Source organism: Lichenostomus cassidix, chromosome 2, assembly GCF_008360975.1.
Source record: "Lichenostomus cassidix isolate B80296 chromosome 2, HeHo_3.0, whole genome shotgun sequence".
Lineage (NCBI taxonomy): Eukaryota > Metazoa > Chordata > Aves > Passeriformes > Meliphagidae > Lichenostomus > Lichenostomus cassidix.
Window position 1 is genome coordinate 58,764,538 of NC_139482.1, and position 16,971 is coordinate 58,781,508.

At 41.2% G+C, this 16,971-nt stretch overlaps 1 long non-coding RNA gene across 3 annotated transcripts in view; it reads left to right on the forward strand.

The window, feature by feature from the left end:
• The window catches only part of LOC146441434 (uncharacterized), a 258,283-nt gene that overhangs the window by 151,436 nt on the left and 89,876 nt on the right, over nucleotides 1–16,971 (forward strand). For all 3 annotated transcript variants that reach the window (XR_014849913.1, XR_014849915.1, XR_014849914.1), the window contains one exon: nucleotides 12,315–12,387. This is a non-coding gene — a long non-coding RNA (uncharacterized LOC146441434). The remainder of the gene's footprint in view (nucleotides 1–12,314; nucleotides 12,388–16,971) is intronic.

Genomic DNA, 16,971 nt, shown 5'->3' on the forward strand with positions numbered 1-16,971 from the left:
GACAAGTTGAATAAGAAGGTGTGAATAGAACATTAAATGTGATGCTATGTTAGGAAACTGAGGGGTTTTCTTGGAGGTTTTCTAACTGAACAGAGATGGGAACATGACTTCAGCCGTTGTACCTTTTCTGCCCTGTCAGAAGGCAGTGGCATTTTTGGGGCACTCAAGGGGAGAATGCTGTCAGACTGGTTAGAATAAACTACAGAGTGAGAGCTTTAAGCTGCTGAGACTGGAAGAAAGTGACTGACAGGGTACGACTGAACTTGATACTCAGGAGAGAAAGAAATATTACAAGTGACTTTAAATTGGCTGTTGTAAGCACTGAAATCCCAGAGTTGGCATCAGTTGTAGGGAGAGCAGGAAGTTTTGTAGGGCAAGCATTTAGTGTTAGGGCAAGTTAATTTATGCTTGTGGCACAATGTAGAGTGAAAATTTGGGAGGTAAAATGACACTTGTGTTTAAGTGCAAAGGAGATGTCTTGGAAGGGGAAAAGGTATGTCTGGCACCACGTGTAAAACATGGTTTCATAAGCTTCTCAATCTGATCTAGGGCTCCTGGTCTGTGCCCCTCTCCTATTTCTTCCACCTTAAACTGCTTTGGCAACCTTTAAATGGAATGTGAACCATCAGTGTGGAGGTGAGAGCTAAAGAGGTCCCCTAATTGTGTTAGACTGGGAAGAATACCATGGCAGTGGCAGAGCTTTCAGAAGTCCCCATTGATGCAGTGTGTTGCCCAGAACAGAGAAGTAGCATTTACAGAAAAGACTGATTTGAAACTTCAGTGAGGATGAGATATCAGAGCAAGGATGATGATCAGCAATATAAAAGAATCACAAGGGCCATGTAGGAGGGAGATCCTTCAGATTTGCCCAGGAAGAGATCATGAATTACTGTGGTGAAAACACTTTCATTCAAAGGGAAACGGCAGAAACTGGGCTGGACATGATCCAGTATAGAGTTGGAAGAGAGGAAGCGAGTGCATGTCTGTAGCCTACGCTTGCCACAACTTTACAGACAAGGGAAAGGAAGAGCTGCTGAAATAGGTAGGGCTCACTTCTTGTGGGTAGCGGAAAGGGGGAACAGAGTGAGAGAGAGAAAGGTAAGTGGGGACTAGGCTTGGCTGAATCAGAAATGTGCAAAGACAAATAGAAGAGGTTAAAGAATTTCACATGAAGGTGGATAGTCTATAGGCCCTGTATGGTGATATTTTAGAAAACTGGATTTTTTGGTAGGAATTGGCAAAAACCAATGAGAAAACTGGAAGTTTCATGCTTAATGAAGTAGGAATTGGTAAATGAACTTTTTTCTCCTGTTAGTGGTAACTGATTTGCGGCAACAAGGTGCAGCTGTTTCCTTTGCCTCTTCTCCCCTGCACAGCCACAGCAGCCAGCCAGGCACGGTGCTGACGTGTGCCCTGCTGCAGAGTGTGCTTGGCTCTGGAAGGAGAGCCATGCATCCAGACTTCAGGGGCTGCACAAACTAATTGTCTGGCTCTACTCCAGCTGGTGATTGACCCAATAAACTCTAATGAATCTGGATTCCTGCAGTCTGATTTGCTTCCTCTCCCTGTTATGTGCCTTTCTCAGTCCATGAAGAGCTGAAACCTGAGTGCTGGCTTTCACAAAGGGAGTGAGAGAGGGGGAAGCAGGGGAAGAAAAGGCAGATAACAGCCGAATGTAATCAGTGTTTTATTACCATCCTCAGGAAGTGGGAATGGCTTAAAAAAAATAGTAGGTTGAGGCAAGGAAAATTAGTTATAGTGAGGTTATTTGACAGGAAATTACAAAATACAAACAGACAGAAGAAACACATTTTAAAACAGGGTAGGAAATCTCAAGTTACTTCACTGTGTATATTCAAAACCCTCAAAGCAAAGGCTGAAAATAGCAGTTTAAACAAAAGCTATCCTATCTGATACAGCCATTTCAAGCACAAAAGGAAGTTTAGATATTGGGTTGACAGTCTTAAAATAAACTGATTTTCTTGATACCACCATAGATTTAATTGTGGGAAAAAATTGGGTTCATTTGTATGACCTGCAGACACAGTAAATTCCCGTGTAAGTTCATGCCTTTTCTTTCTTTATGCATTTCTTGTCTCCTAAGCAGTGTTTATCAGTGTTTTCCAGAAATTGTAAAGGTACATTTATGCATGTAGGACTAGACTGATAAATATGTGCATAATTTAAAGAATTCCATGCAGACCAGATACGATTCATTTCCTGTGCTACTGGATGGAAGCATATTAATGATACTTCAGCAAGTAGCATTCAGATTCAGAAAGCTTTTGGCAGAAATACATTGTTTTGGGATGAGGGTAGAATTTCCAGTACTAGTGATCAGAATTATTATTTTATTAATTTCATTTTTAGTAGATTTGTGATAAGCTTTTGAACACTTGGTTTGTCTTTTCACTTTCTGTGTAGAAAGGGAATGATTCTCTTACTGCATCACCTTTATCCTGTTAAGATTTTGAATAAGCATTGCATCCATATAGAAGTGTCCTTCTTGTGAGATAGGATATATTATAGGGTCGAAACAATTTGATTTGCTGTGAGCGAGGGAGCAAGGAGAAAGGGAGGAAATAACTCAGTTGTGCCAATGATGTATTAGATTATCACAGTTCAGATCAAAGACTGAGAATGCTGTGGGACAAAGTATCTTGCTTGCTTTTGACTCAAGCAGTAAGAAGCATTTAGAGGTTTATAGGTATGCCTCTCTGGCTGCTCTGATTTGGAACTTTGTGCTGCCTCCAGCTTCTTGCTCAGCAGGCTGCACATCTAACAGTGTATTACAGTGCAGCAGCTGCATCTGCAACTTGGTACCTCTCCATTCCTGCTCAGCTGTGGGAGATGTGTACGTTTGTGATTTTTTCCCCCAGTTCATTTCTCTGCTGTGCCTGTAACTTCCTGTCGCTAACACTGCTGAGCCTTCATAAGTCAATGAACATGTTAGCATTGGGTTAAAATGTTAGTTAAAAATAGGCTTTAGGAACGGGATAGGTAGGCACTACATGTACGGGGCTCAGCGACATGATCACGGAGATTGCTTAGAGAATCGGGATTGTTTTAGTGAAATCATGCGGATTAGCACCTGTGAAATAAATCAGAAATACTGTGGGAGAAGGGGGGCTTAACGTCATGCTTGGGGGGAAACAATGGAACAATGATAAGTTGATAATAACATATGATTACATCACTGTTCTGTAAGGGAAAGTATAAAACTGTATTCACTTCAAATCCATGTTGAAGTCAGATTTGGGTAGATGTTACACCCCGGCTTCCCGAGCTCGAGAATAAAAGGCACCTGCATATAATCATTCAGTGATTATGTGTTTTCCACGCTAACATTTTGGCGACCCAGATGGGACCCTGTGAGTGCTGCTGAGGACCCCGCGACCTGACCACGCTCCAGCCGGCACCGAGGGATTCTCGGGGAGCCCATCGCGCCGCGACCCTCCGCTGCTTACAACGTCCCCTGGAGAAGGTAAGGTGCCTTTTAATGGTGGTTTGGTTGCCTGCCAGTAAGACGCAGTGAAATCTACGCTTGGTTGGGCTAAGGAAATCCTGGTGGTATGCCCGGGCACCGTCCGTAAGACAATTGCGAAAGCATTGCATGGTCGGCAAGTGGAAATGGAGAAGCTTAAAGGGATTTTGGGTGGCTATGCTCCTATATCTCGTAATTCTCCTTTGGGGTGCTTGTTAGCACATTGGAAGCAATGTAATTTTGGCCAAGGATTGCGTAAGGATATGCTAATCGACTATTGTGATTCTCGGTAGCTAACATATATTTTGCAGGCTGGAAAAAAGTGGCCTGAAAATGGTTCTTTGCAATCTGACCTGATTTCTCATTTGTTGTTGTTTTGTAAGCATGAGATAAAATTAGATGAAGTTCTGTATGTTGATTTATTTTTCTGTTTGCGAGAAAACCCAGAATGGCTGTTGGAGGGTGATTTGGTTGCTGTGGCAGTGTGCAATGATAAATGTCTGGCTTGTGTTCAAGGGAGCCATTGTTTGGAGCGCTTGGCATTGAATGAGAGTTTATATCGGAAAGATATATTGGAAAGTGATTTACTAGTGGTTCCTATAGGGTCTGACTCTACACCGCCTACGCCTTCTCAGGGGTGCCCACCTTTCCCACCTACACCTCCCTGGGGATGTCCCCCTCTGCCATCCGTGCCCTCTTCACCTGCTTGTGGCCTTTTTAGCCTTGCCCGTGGATGACCGCGGTTTGGTTCCGGTACAGGGGTGTGGTGGAGGGGGGTGCTGGGGGACTGGACAGCGGTGGGGGTGGTGGTGGACCCATAGCCCATTGGACTCGTTCCAGGATGGGAAAGAGTCTGCCAAGACTTGGTAAGCAAAAGAAAATTGTAATTACCCCTTTAAGACAAGGGTGGGGGGTGGACGGACCGGTATATGTTAGGAGGTTTGGTTATATGGAAACAGTCAGCTGGAACCTATAGAGAAAACCCTGATGAGGTTGCTAGGGTAGTGAAAATGATTATGAAAACTCAGAGAGATGGTACTTAGAGTTACAGAAAAAAAGGAAAAAAAAAGGAAAAAGGAAAAAAAAGAGAAAAATGAACAAACAAAAAAACCGAGAAAAAGGTTACAGGAATTGGAAGGGGAAGAGTTAAGAAATCTAGACAAATTACTTGAAATAGCTTGGAAGGTTTATAACAATAGAAGAGCCACAAGCCAGCAGTGGCAATTCTTGGCAGTCGTACAGAGTATGGCAAGCAGTTTGGAAGGGGTCGGGGGGAGGAGGCCATTAGCTTTTGACGAATGTGCCATTTGTCATTGGAAACACAGGTATCCCAACCGGTTTCACTGGAATGCTCAGCTCCAAGAGGTTGCCAAGGGTGCTGTGACCCAGCAACTGCTGGCGACTTCAATGTTAGGAGAAGAAGCAGTGGGATTTTTTAGTCGACAGGGGGCCACATATTTGGTTTTAAATGATCTAGAAGGACAGATAAATCTACCACAATAGTTGGGCCACAGAGATGTGTACCTTCGGGAATTTTTCCCCGTTCATTTGTCTGCTGTGCTTGTAACTTCCTGTCGCTAACACTGCTGAGCCTTCATGAGTCAATGAACACAGCAAAATAGTCTGGTGGGAGAGCACTTGCTTACTGAATGGAAAGTAGTGAGGTGCACCATGGCTTTGTTCTGGCTAGGTTAGGTACATGCATATTTCCATCTGAACACAAATCTTCCCTTTTTCTAGGTGATCCAGGTGTGCCTGGAGATCTCTTAGGGACCAGACTTCTCAGAATTATCTGACCTCATGGGGCTCAGAGAGTATCACTGGGGTATAGCACAAAGATGAGTTCACATCAGCTTATGTTAAGGGACACAAGACTGTGAGGCCTGGTATTGTCTTGTTGCTGGAAAGTCATGCTAGGAGTTCTGTAAAACTGTAGGGATCTGATGGGGGTTTTGCTCTGCTTAGGAAAGAAATATCAGTTGACAGTGGGCTATGAGGATTCGGTTGCAATATAAATATTCTGAACTTGTGATCTCTGGGGTTTGCACTCAAAATAAATAGAAATGACACCTGTGCAGGAAAGAACCTGGTGTTTTTTGTATTGATTTATGTCTTATTTAAATGACCTCTTTAACAGGATTTCATAACTCAACCAGGTGACATCATGAGGGAAAGCTGTGGGAGGAAAGTAGCTTCCTCCTTTAAAATGGGTGAGTGTTGATGTCAATATGAATCACTAATCAAAAACAGTGAGCTTTTAAAAAAAGGAAGAAAATCAAAAGAGAAACAGTGTTAAAATATCTTTCCAAAGGGCATATATTGAGTGTATGGAAAAACAGGGAATAGAACCATTCTTGACTGACTCAGTTTTTGTTGTTATGTTTTGGAGTATTTTTCTCTTCTTTCTTTTTGTTTTCTGAAACTCTCTACAATTACTCTTTGATACAATTCTGAAATGTAGATGTGGTATTGTAGTAAAAAGAGATCAATAAAATGTAGTGTCTTATAGTTACCTCTCAGAATGCTGATCCAAGTATTGGGAAGGTGTCTTGTTTCCCATTTGTTTTTTCAGCAACGATCAGTACTAACAGACATAGCTGATAGAAGATTTTCTTAGGGTTAAAGACCTTGCATCAAAATTAGCACCTCTGAAGAATTCTAAGATAATTTAGAAAAAATGTTGGCTGTTACTATGATGTGTCTTTTACAATCACCTTTCCTTTCTCATTTGAAAGTTTAGACATGTATGAATGAGATTTAAGGAGGTGCCAGGTGATCATGATGCAACATAATTTTCTTTCTGTCTTAGTGCCGTTTTACAGCTATTATTTTACATATGTAAAAAATGGAAAATCAAGTTCTGCAGATGGAAAGTTATTGCCTTATAACAATCCCTATCAAAGGCAAATATTGTGACTAGGTAGGAACCATGTCCTCTGCAGAATATATATTAATGGTAGCTTTAATTTCTTAGCTAAGGTAAAAAATAGCTGCCAAATTTAGGATACAACCATTTGAATAGTTTGCTTTAATACAGTTTTGCTGTTTTCACAATCATAATAATGGTAAAATAGAAGGACTCTTTTTTAAGAAAAAAAAAAGAAAACAGTATTTTACGTTAAACTGCAAAGTGGGGAGACCACTTTGGGAAAATTCTGTTTGCTGGTTTTGAAAGGTGTGCACCTGAAGCTCATTGTGACTACTGAGTGCAAATAAAACTTAGGTCAAGAAACACAAAGTTATCTTGTTTCCTGGCTTGGTTATGTGCATTACTTAAGCAAGTCTGTGACATCAAGTGTCTTTTCCCTGTGACAGAACAGAGACTATGTGTGGGTGACTGACTTGAAACAAAATGGATGAGAACTGGGGTAAGGATCCAGCTTCCCCAACAGGATTCTTCATGCCTAATCCGCTAAGTGTTCTAACCAAGAAGGGCCTACCAGCTGGATTTTGGGACTTTTAGGTCTGTTCAGCATTCCAAAATATGTCACATTTATTTAACATGTGTCCCTGCATCTTCAAAACTCCAGTGTGAGTAAAGTTTGAACTAATTAACCAGTAACAGATGTAACACACATTCATATCCAACCATATGTTATCCTTGTAGTTTATCTGTTCTTGTTTCCTTTGAAAACCATGAAGGCTGAACGTATATATTTACAAGTCTATGGTTTTAGTTTTGCAACTTTTTTATGGTTTCCAAATATAGACAGTAGTGCAGTTTGTTTCAAGGTGTTTTGAATAGTACACCTGGCATGTTTCCAGCATTTTTCTCATCAGTCACTGGCTGGCTTTAAAAAAAAAAAAAATTAAACATGAAGTAAGTATTTTGCAAAGCACTTATATCAGCTTCAGTCTAGGACTGTAGCCTTTAGATATTGGTTGATATTTGTGATCTTTGCACCTGGAGAAGAACATTTCTGTGAAGTCTTGCTGCTCCCTGTTACAAAAAGCAAAGTGCCTTTCAAACACTTCCAGTTTTAGGGAGTGGGGTGAAGAAAAATTTACAGTAAGACTGAATTTTATTTTAAAGCTTCAGGAGAACAGAATATAGAGAAAATGCATAAAGATATTATTAAAAATGTAAGATTTTTAGACCAATCTCATTCCTGTTTTTTTGGTGTGATTTGAGTGTTCATGGATTAGCACTGTTACTAGCTTCACAGTAACAAAAAAGCTTCTTCCTTCATGGGCTTACTCAGTAGGGCCACAGCCTTGCAACCTGTGATGGGACAGGAGGGTATTTCTATTGTGAGACTGGCAATCCTTTTTTTGGTTTTTTTTTTGTGTATAAGGCAGACAGAAGTCTCCTTTTTATTCCCTTCACCCTTTCATGTGAAAGCTCTGCAGTTTGGCCTGAGGAAAGGAGGCTACAAAAGAAGGTATCAAATTTTGCAGCCATTCCTATAGTGTTGCTGTTGCTCCTTGAACCCAGCCTGAGGGAGCCATTAGAGTGATCTTCTAGCAGCTGATGAGGGGAAGAATAAAGTTTCTGTAGCACTCAGTCTGTAACAGCCATAGGACCTGTGCTTCATGTTAAAACACAGTTGCAAAATTTCTGTATTCAAACTTAGTAACACTTATGTTTTATATATTTGCCTATTGTATGTAAGAGTTTTTGAAAGTTTATTAAAAAATCATATGATACTACTTAAAATCTTTTAACTGCCTACACCTTTTTTTTTCAAGTTAATAGCCCAGTATACAAATTGCTTTCTTATGTTGTTGGGTTTTTTTCAAATATGGATTTTTAAATTAAATAGATAGAAAGCAATGATCCTTTTCTATACCTGTGTTCTCTAGTTATCCCCCTATGCAGAAGCTGATTTGTGTTATATGATGGTGTAACACAAACCATAGCCTAAACAACATATTGAGGGGAATAGGTGTATATAACATGGAAGTTTAAAATGAGATGAATGGTACTGTCAGAGTAAGACTACATTAGAAAATGATTTTTTATTACTGAATACCAGTGCACAGTGAAACTAATTATGCAATTATGAGCTAGCCCAGCATAGCAGGTGTTTGGATACTTTTAAGAAATGATTTTGTTTACAAATGTTGTGATGATCGTAAAGTAACAGCAAATTCAGATTTCAGCACAAATGCAGACAATTTTTACATGACTTATAACTATCAAATGCCTGTACTGCAGATTTTTTGTCTGAATGTACTAAACTGATTGGTGCTTCATAGGCAGTTATAGTGGAACTAGCATTTACCAACATGCTTTTTGTCCATGCCTTTTTTTGTTCCAGTTAAAATTGCCTACTGATGATTCTTGTGTAACCAGTTTACACTCTTGAGTCTTGAGCTGCTTCACCTTTCCTCTCTCTCAAGCTTAAGCACACGTTTTAGTCTTTGCGATCTCAGTCTTATTGTAAAGCCCTCAATCAGGTTTGCTTCAGGTTAGCTTCTCCATTGTTCTTCTGGGTGGGAAATGCCGAGACCTGATTTCTTCTTGGGCTTGCTCACTGGTAACACACGTCAACTTTGTTTCTGAAACAGTCAGACATAAGAAGAAAATGGTGTTTGAAAAGTCCCCACAGTCTTCTAACAAGCCTAAAGCTTGAAGAGGTGTTAGGAGTGTGTGTTATATTAAAATTGGGCTGAGCTGAATTTTTGACATAAGTCTATTTCCCAAAGATTTTATTTTTTTATCTACTTAAGCCAAAGTGTCTTTCAGTTTAGTGTAATATGTAATGAGACAAAAAAAAAGGTAGAACATTTTATATGAAGACACAGCTACTATGAGTGACATGAATTAGTAAGAGTTGGGCATTAGCTCAAGTCCTGAGCTGAAATGACCATGTGGATGTAGTTCTTCCTCATGGTCTGCTCTCCACCAGGTTTGGTGTCAGTGTGGTCTGGTGACTGGCCTGTGAGTTCAGCAGTGGTTAGCATTTTAAACTCAGCCCCTTTAAAACCAGTGACTGACAAAAATTGAAGCTTTGGAGTCAAGTAAATGATAACATAAATGCCTGGAGACTGACTTGATGCGCCTCCCTGCTGAATTCCTTACAAGTTTTTCTGCTAAACATTCTGCCTTCCCATAGGGGAAAAAATCCTCCCACTAGACCTTGATTCAGGCTTAACTTGTATATACATCTGGTATGCGACATTGATACTGTCAGCTATATGATAGACATTCCAGGTGATTTCAAAAGTCTTTCACAGAGAGTCACAAACCTAAAGTAGCCTGTTTCTGGTGTGGTAGCACCACTACTTTTAGTGTTGAACCCCGTTTTCTTGAATGATGGATGGGGACTCCTGCAAAGACTAGAGGAACCATTCAGGTTTGCAGCTAATTCATTGGGATTACTGAATTCAGAGGGAGTTTTCCCAGACTGTCTGGAAAACTATGAAAAACACTGGCATCATGTTTTTCGAAAAACAAGGAATGAGTGCAAGTGTGAGTATAGGATGAACTCGCTTGCCCTTCCTCTGTAATTTGGATTGGATTATAGTAATTAAATCAGATTTTTGAAGGCATGGAGGAAGGTGTCTTCCAATAATATATTCACGGATTGTAAGAGACCTTTTGCAGAACTGGGAACAGATTCTGGGTCCCTTCTGAAAGATCAGTGTTAGTCTATAATGAGCAGCCTGTTGGGTTACAGCTGCTGAACACAAAACGGGTGCTGCCCTGCATGTGGTAAGGCTTTATCCAGCTGTATTTCTCATGGAAATACCATGGCTATTGGAATTGAAGCAAAAAACTTGTTATTTTTATAGTACAGTTATTGTGAAAGGATATTTTCCACCACAGCAGCTTTGTCTTCATGCCTGTCACTTAGGGAAATTTAACACCATTTGGAACTGTTTTCACTTATGGAAAGGTAAACTCTGTGTAAGGATAGCCATTTATTGGGAAGGTAAGTAAGATGACAGATGGTCTGGATGTACGATTTTGTCAGGTTTAGACACTGCGGAAAGGATCAAACTGCGGAAAAAGTTGTCATAATAGAAACTATACCTACAACTGGCATGTAGGGATTTTAGATTATATTTAAATGAGGTCAGATGTGTTTGACTGAATTACAGCCAACAGGGAAAGATTAAATATGGTCCCTATTGTTTAAATACACACAATCTTAAGCCTTTTTTAATCTCAGATGGCATACTGTCTTGGTGTGCTCCTTGCTGTGCAGTGAGTCTTTCTCCCTTGGGAGAAGAAACCAACTCCACCTCATTACACTCTCCTTTCAGGCTGTTACAGAGAGCAGTAAGTACCCTCTGAGCCTCCTTTTCTCCAGGCTAAACACCCCCAGCTCTCTTGGCTGCTCCTCATCAGACTTGTGCTCCAGACACTTCCTCAGCTCTGTTGCCCTTCTCCGGACATGCTCCAGCTCCTCAATGGCTTTCTTGTAGTGAAGAGCCCAAAACTGGATATAGGACTTGAGGCACAGCCTCACCGGTGTTGAGTACAGAGGTCCAATCACTGCCCTGGTCCTGCTGGCCACACTATTGCTGATACAGGCCAGGATGCCATTGGCCTTTTGACCACCTGGGCACTGCTGGCTCATGTTCAGCTGCTGTTGACCAGCACCCCCAGGTCCTTTTCTGCTGGGCAGCTCTTCAGCCACTCTGTCCTCAGCCTGTAGCACTGCCTAGGGTTGTTGTGGCCCCAAGGGCAAGACTCGAGGCTTCACCTTGTTGAACCTCATACAACTGTCCTCAGCCCATTGATCCAGCGTGTCCAGATCCCTCTGCAGAGCCTTTCTACTTTCCCCCAGATCAAGACTCCTGCCCTGTCAGTGTGGTGTTGCCCTCAAACTGACTGAGGGTACCGTCAGTCCCATTCTCCAGGCTGTCAGTAAAGATACTAAACAGGACTGGCCCTTCACCACTACTCTCTGGGCCTGGCTACCTAGCTGGTGTTTTACTCTGTGAATAGTGCACCCATCCAATCCAAAAGAGTTTCTCCAAAGGAGCAATATGGGAAAGTGTCAAAGGCTTTACTAACATCCAAGTAGATGACATTCACAGCCTTTCCCTCATCCACCACGCAGGTCACCCTGTCACAGAAGGAGATAAGTGTGGCCAATGAGGACCTACCTCTCATAAACTCATGCTGGCTGGGCCTGATCTCCTGGTAGTCCTGCACATGTTGCATGATGACACTCAAGCTGATCTGCTCTATGACCTTCCCCAGCATCAAGGTTTGATTGACAGACCTGTAGTTCCCCATATCCTCCTTCTGGCCCTTCTTGTAGATGGACGTCGCATTTGCTAACATCCAGTCAATAGGAACTCCCCAGTTAGCAAGGCCTGCTGGTAAATGATGGAAAGTGGCTCAGTGAGCACCATCAGCTCCTTCAGTATTCTTGGGTGGATTCCATCTGGCTCCATGAATTCATGTGTCTGAATGCCATAGGAGATCACTGACCATTTCCCCTTGGATTATGGGGGCTTCATTCTGTTCCCTGTTCCTTGTCTTCAAACTGAGGGGGCTGGGCAGCCTGAGATCAACTGATCTGATGGTTAAAGACTGAGGAAAGAAGGCATTAAGCAACTCAGCCTTCTCCTCATCCTTTGTCTCTCTTTTCCACCCCCTGTCTAATGAAAAATAGATATTATCTGAAATATGACGGTCTCTGAAAAAGCAGCACAGCGCAAATCATTATTGTGCATTGGTGCATCTGTTGTATCTGAGGTTTTGCTGCTTATCTTCTTTTATACCTCTGCAGCGTAACAGCTTCTTCTAAGAATTTCTATCCTGCCACCGTCAAAATTTTTGACTCATCACATCTAATGTGCAGTATAGTTTAAAACCAAAATGTTTTCATGTGATCAGGGAATTCCGATTGTCCTCCTCATTTTCCAGGGGCCTGTTCTGAGACCACCTCTGGTTATGCTCCACATGTGCTACTGGAGCTGGCTTGAATGGTGTGACGAATGTAAGTATTTTGAAGAAACTTGGCCCTGCAAGCCTCCATTTGTGTATTTGGAATTAACAGATGCTTTAATATCCCTGTGTCATGCCCCCGCTTCTATAATGTGCATACAATGATATCATTCATATCATCACACAAAGATGATGTGAAAATGAATCACTTAATGTTTGTAATGCATTCAGATGTTGTGATGAGCACTGTAGTAAAATCCACAAGCAAATGAATAATTCATTGTTCAAATCATGCTTTGAACAGTACATGGTAAACAAGACATAGGACTTCACACTGAATAAGGCCAAATAATTAATGATCAGTTGTTCAGTCATTACTGTTCATTCAGAGTATTGAAAGGGAATGGCATCTTCTGGAAAATGTTTGATCGTGTCCTAAGGGATTAGTGTATGATGGGAAAGAATAATAAAAACAGTTCATTTTTTTTCTTTTATTTTGTTCTTTCAGTGAATGTCAGTATTAGTTATGATGTGTATTTTGGAAAAAAAATGAGGTGTGTTAGACTTCCTAAACTGCCTTATTTTAAGTCTCTGTATCTCCCTTTGCAAAGATGTGATAGTATTGGAGAATCCTAATCGCTTCTTTAATTCCATTTTCATAGTTTCCTGCTGCCCAGTGAATTCTTTTGGTCTTGGGTGTTTAAGCATCAAATGAAGGTGTAGCAACTTCTTTGTAAACTGTGGAACAGTGTCTGGATATATTTTTTAAATTTGGATCTTAAGAGCAGCTAATAGAAGAGGAGAGTTAACCTTTCTCCTGTGTGCTGGCTGCAAGATAAAAGTTCAGTTCTGATGGAATCTCAGGTTCTGGAATAGCTTGTTCCTAGGTTCAACCTTGTGACCCTCCTTTCCATGATAACTCTGAATGTTTACATTTTGAAAAAGAAAACTGAGGGAGGTATTTGCAGCTAAACTACGCAAAAATATGTCAATAATTCAGGCTGACTAATAGCTCCTCTATTAAGTGCAAAGTCACCTGCAATTTTTTGTAGTCCTACAGCATAAGCCATCCAGAACATATAATCAATTCCACTCTGCAGATGGAACTGATGTTTTTTTTCCCAGGCATCTCCTCCCTACTTCCCTAAGCTGCATCTTTAAAAATCAATTTCGTAATTTGATCAGTTTAAAATCATGAATACGCTGAGGTAATTATACCAAACTTCTAGCATTTCACTGCTTCCAGTGACAATAAATCTATTGGCAGTGCAGCATTAAAAATAAACCAGCATTTCCATGAAAACTGTTATAATTCACATTTGTGATTTTTAAGTACTTTAACTGTATTTTTTAATATTTTAAGTGCAAGACCACTGAGCACAGAGATGTCCAAGAGACAGCCACAGCCCATGTTAATGCAATGACGTAACTCAGTGTGATAAATAGCAGTTATGTCACACCTGTTTTTGAAAACAAAACCAAATCATGTTTGAAAAGCAATTCTGTATTTCACACTTCTGGAACAATTTAACAAAGTACTGCTGTGTGGAGGTTCGCCAATCAGAACCGGCCGACCCAGAGCCTTGGACGCCAGCTGTCAACGTGGCGCAGCTCCCCAGAGGGGATGCTGCCTGGTCCGAGGACTCTGAGGACAAAGTATAACCTCCCACACCTCACCCCCTGAAAGTTTTCTTTTAGTTTATTGGTTAAAAGTTTCTGTTACCTCGCCTTGTTACCGCCCCAGTTGCCACCCCTGTCCAGAAAGTTCTGTTTCCCTCGTTCCCTCATTGGTTCAATTGTATCCCTCCCCTGGTTGTGTATTATTTGCTGCCCCGCTTGCTTATTACTGCTGTACCCGAGCCAATTGGCTCCACCCCTGCTGACCCGCCCCTGGAGACCCCGTTTCCCCCTTTTTAAACCCCCCACCATCGAGGCCCGGGGGGATTCGTGCCTCATGTAGTCTTGCGACGAGACCTCATGTCCGCGGACCACCCGAGAGCCTCCAGGGTGCCCACTTCCTCGCTTCCCTTTTAGTAAAGCACCTTAGACCTCTCTCTCTCTGCACCTCTTTGCCACTTGGGGACTGGAAACTTCCTCGACTCCCCGTCACCAGACCTGACCCTCTGCCGCAGGGCAGCCGATCCCCCCTGTCCCCATCCGGGGAATCAGGCGGAGCCCCCGGGGTCTGACTGGACGGAGCCGGAGCCGAGTGGGCTGAAGGTCAAGCCCAGCTCCTGCAGCACTGCTGCTTCAGAATATTTGGGCAAATTTTGAGAGAAAAGCCTGCATAATAGCTGAGTGATTGGAATGAAGAACAGGATCAAATATAAAAGGATAAATCTGCATTTTGGTACTGTAGAGAAATATGAACTGTAAGTACATTAGCAAGATGAGAAATGTGATGAAAGGAGGAAACTTTCTTTCCAAAGCTGGCAAAGAATAGCAAACACAATTTTTGTGTATGTAAACAGAATGTATGTTTGTAGCGTGTGTAAACAGAAAACTTGCACAGGATGAACTTTGAACCACCTTTTGCAAAGATGGGCCAAATTATTACACCTGTAGGCAGATACATTCAGGGAGTTCTAAGCGTAGTTTCACTGGCCTTCTACAAGAGATGAGTTTTGGATGTTAACTGATATCTGCTTCTTTGTCAGCATTTTCTTAAGGTCCTGCATAATTGTCAACCTGAGTTGGTAGTAAATCCATTACTTCATCAACCTCACAGCCAGAGGTGGATTGCAAAAGTTTGCAGGTATTGGAAACTTCTAATGAGACCTATAACTTGGAGACAGAAGCTGGTGAGTGTAGGCACCTGAAGTAGTGTGCAAATCTTCTGATGCCAATCAGGCCCTGAGTTAGAAACTACTGAGTTAGTGCTTTCCATTTTTTACCCAGGGATCTCAAATCATGTTATACCTAATAAATTACTCTTGTCCACAGTGTGGATGATGTATGTAAGTTACTGTGGGCTTATTTTAAGCCCGCACAGACGGAAATATAAATCAGCTTGGTTTACACTGCATGCAGAAGTGGTGTCAGGAACAGAAACCAAAGGTCTTCTTTCTCCTCTTTGTCAGCTGACCCAGGAGTGTGAGAAAGCTCATTCACATGCACAGGATTCTGCCTGCTGTCAAAACTACTTCTGTCTTTAGCCTACTTCCCAAAGAAAACAAGACTTTTTCTTTTCTCTTTTTTTCTCTCTCTTATTTTCTTTTTTTTTTGTTCCTTTGCACCTCTTCTGCTTCATCCCTCCACCCAATCACCTTTGATTGTCTTGGCCATAGGAGGTTTGGGCAGAATTGGAAAGGGAAGCAATAAAAATATTATGAAATATGGGACTGGCTAGAAGAGGAAGATAAATTAGTGCTTTCTGAGAGATGTGTGAGACTACCAGATCTCTGCTCCATCTGGCCTGAGAGCTTGGCTGAACTTCTTGAACCATGGCTCAGGCTTTGCCATAGCAGGGTTGCCTCTGTGCCCAGCTGGGAGTTAGCTGATGGAGGAGGAACGTGAGGAAATCTTTTGAAATGGTGTCACTGGAGTAAGTTACTTGGAGTTATAATTGGCCATAATGAGAGAACCTTAGGTTTTATGTTGGCACTGTTTGTAGAAGAACTTGGAGCTATTCTTTCTGCCTATAAGAATACATTTAGCCTACTTGGGAATGTATTGTAATAATTTTGATCATCTTGGCAATTAAAAAAGGCATTTAATTTCCAACTAGAATTGATAAAAGAGAAACTTATTTAAAGTGTTGAACTCGAAGGCCCTTCAAGGGAGTGTTTCTTTAAATAAATACATAACAGCATCTCAAACTCCAAGAGGTTAGTTTTTTTTTTTAAATCTTCTAAGTAAGTGTTCTTTGCAGTTATGTCTTTCATCTCATGGGAACTGTCTGCTCCTTGTTTTAATCCCAAAACATCATCAAAGTCAGTGGGAAAGAAGAGGAAAAAACAGTATCTACAAACTCCAAAATAAAAGCTCAGTGTACTATGATTGAGCTGAGCAAAATCCTATCCTGGTAGTTTTACACTTTATATAGAGAATTGTCAGAGTTGGAACTTTTAACTGCATTGGATATGGAATTCTTCTTTTCACCAATAACCACACACATGAAATGTGTGAGGAACATGTGGGGTGATGTTTAAGTTTGTTCGCCTTTGTAGTACAAGATTGTAACTATTTAGTGTAGAAAGAAATCAAAAATGCATATCAGAAATATTTCCCCAGTCTATTTGGAAAAGTTGAGACTGTTGTCCTTCCATTCCCCCAACAAATCTGCTAACTTGATGTTCTGTTGTCTGAATAAGCTCTCAAGGTCATCAAAGTAATATTTTTTAAGCCTGTGGCCTTAGTATTCTTACAGATAATAGCATCAGGCCCATTATCTCCTACTCTTCAATTTTCTTTTGGCTTCCTGCAATTTACATCCCATTGTCCAGTGATATTTTCTGCGTTCTTTTAAAGTAAATCAAATAATACTTCCTATGTTGGCTCTGGACTTAATAAAAATCAGACATGCAGCATTTGGGACTCTTAAAATAACACTTTTAACACAAAGATGTGAGATATCTTTTGAAATCTGTGGTGGATGTTTATTTCCTGCTGGGCTTAATTTAGGAATCTAGTGCTA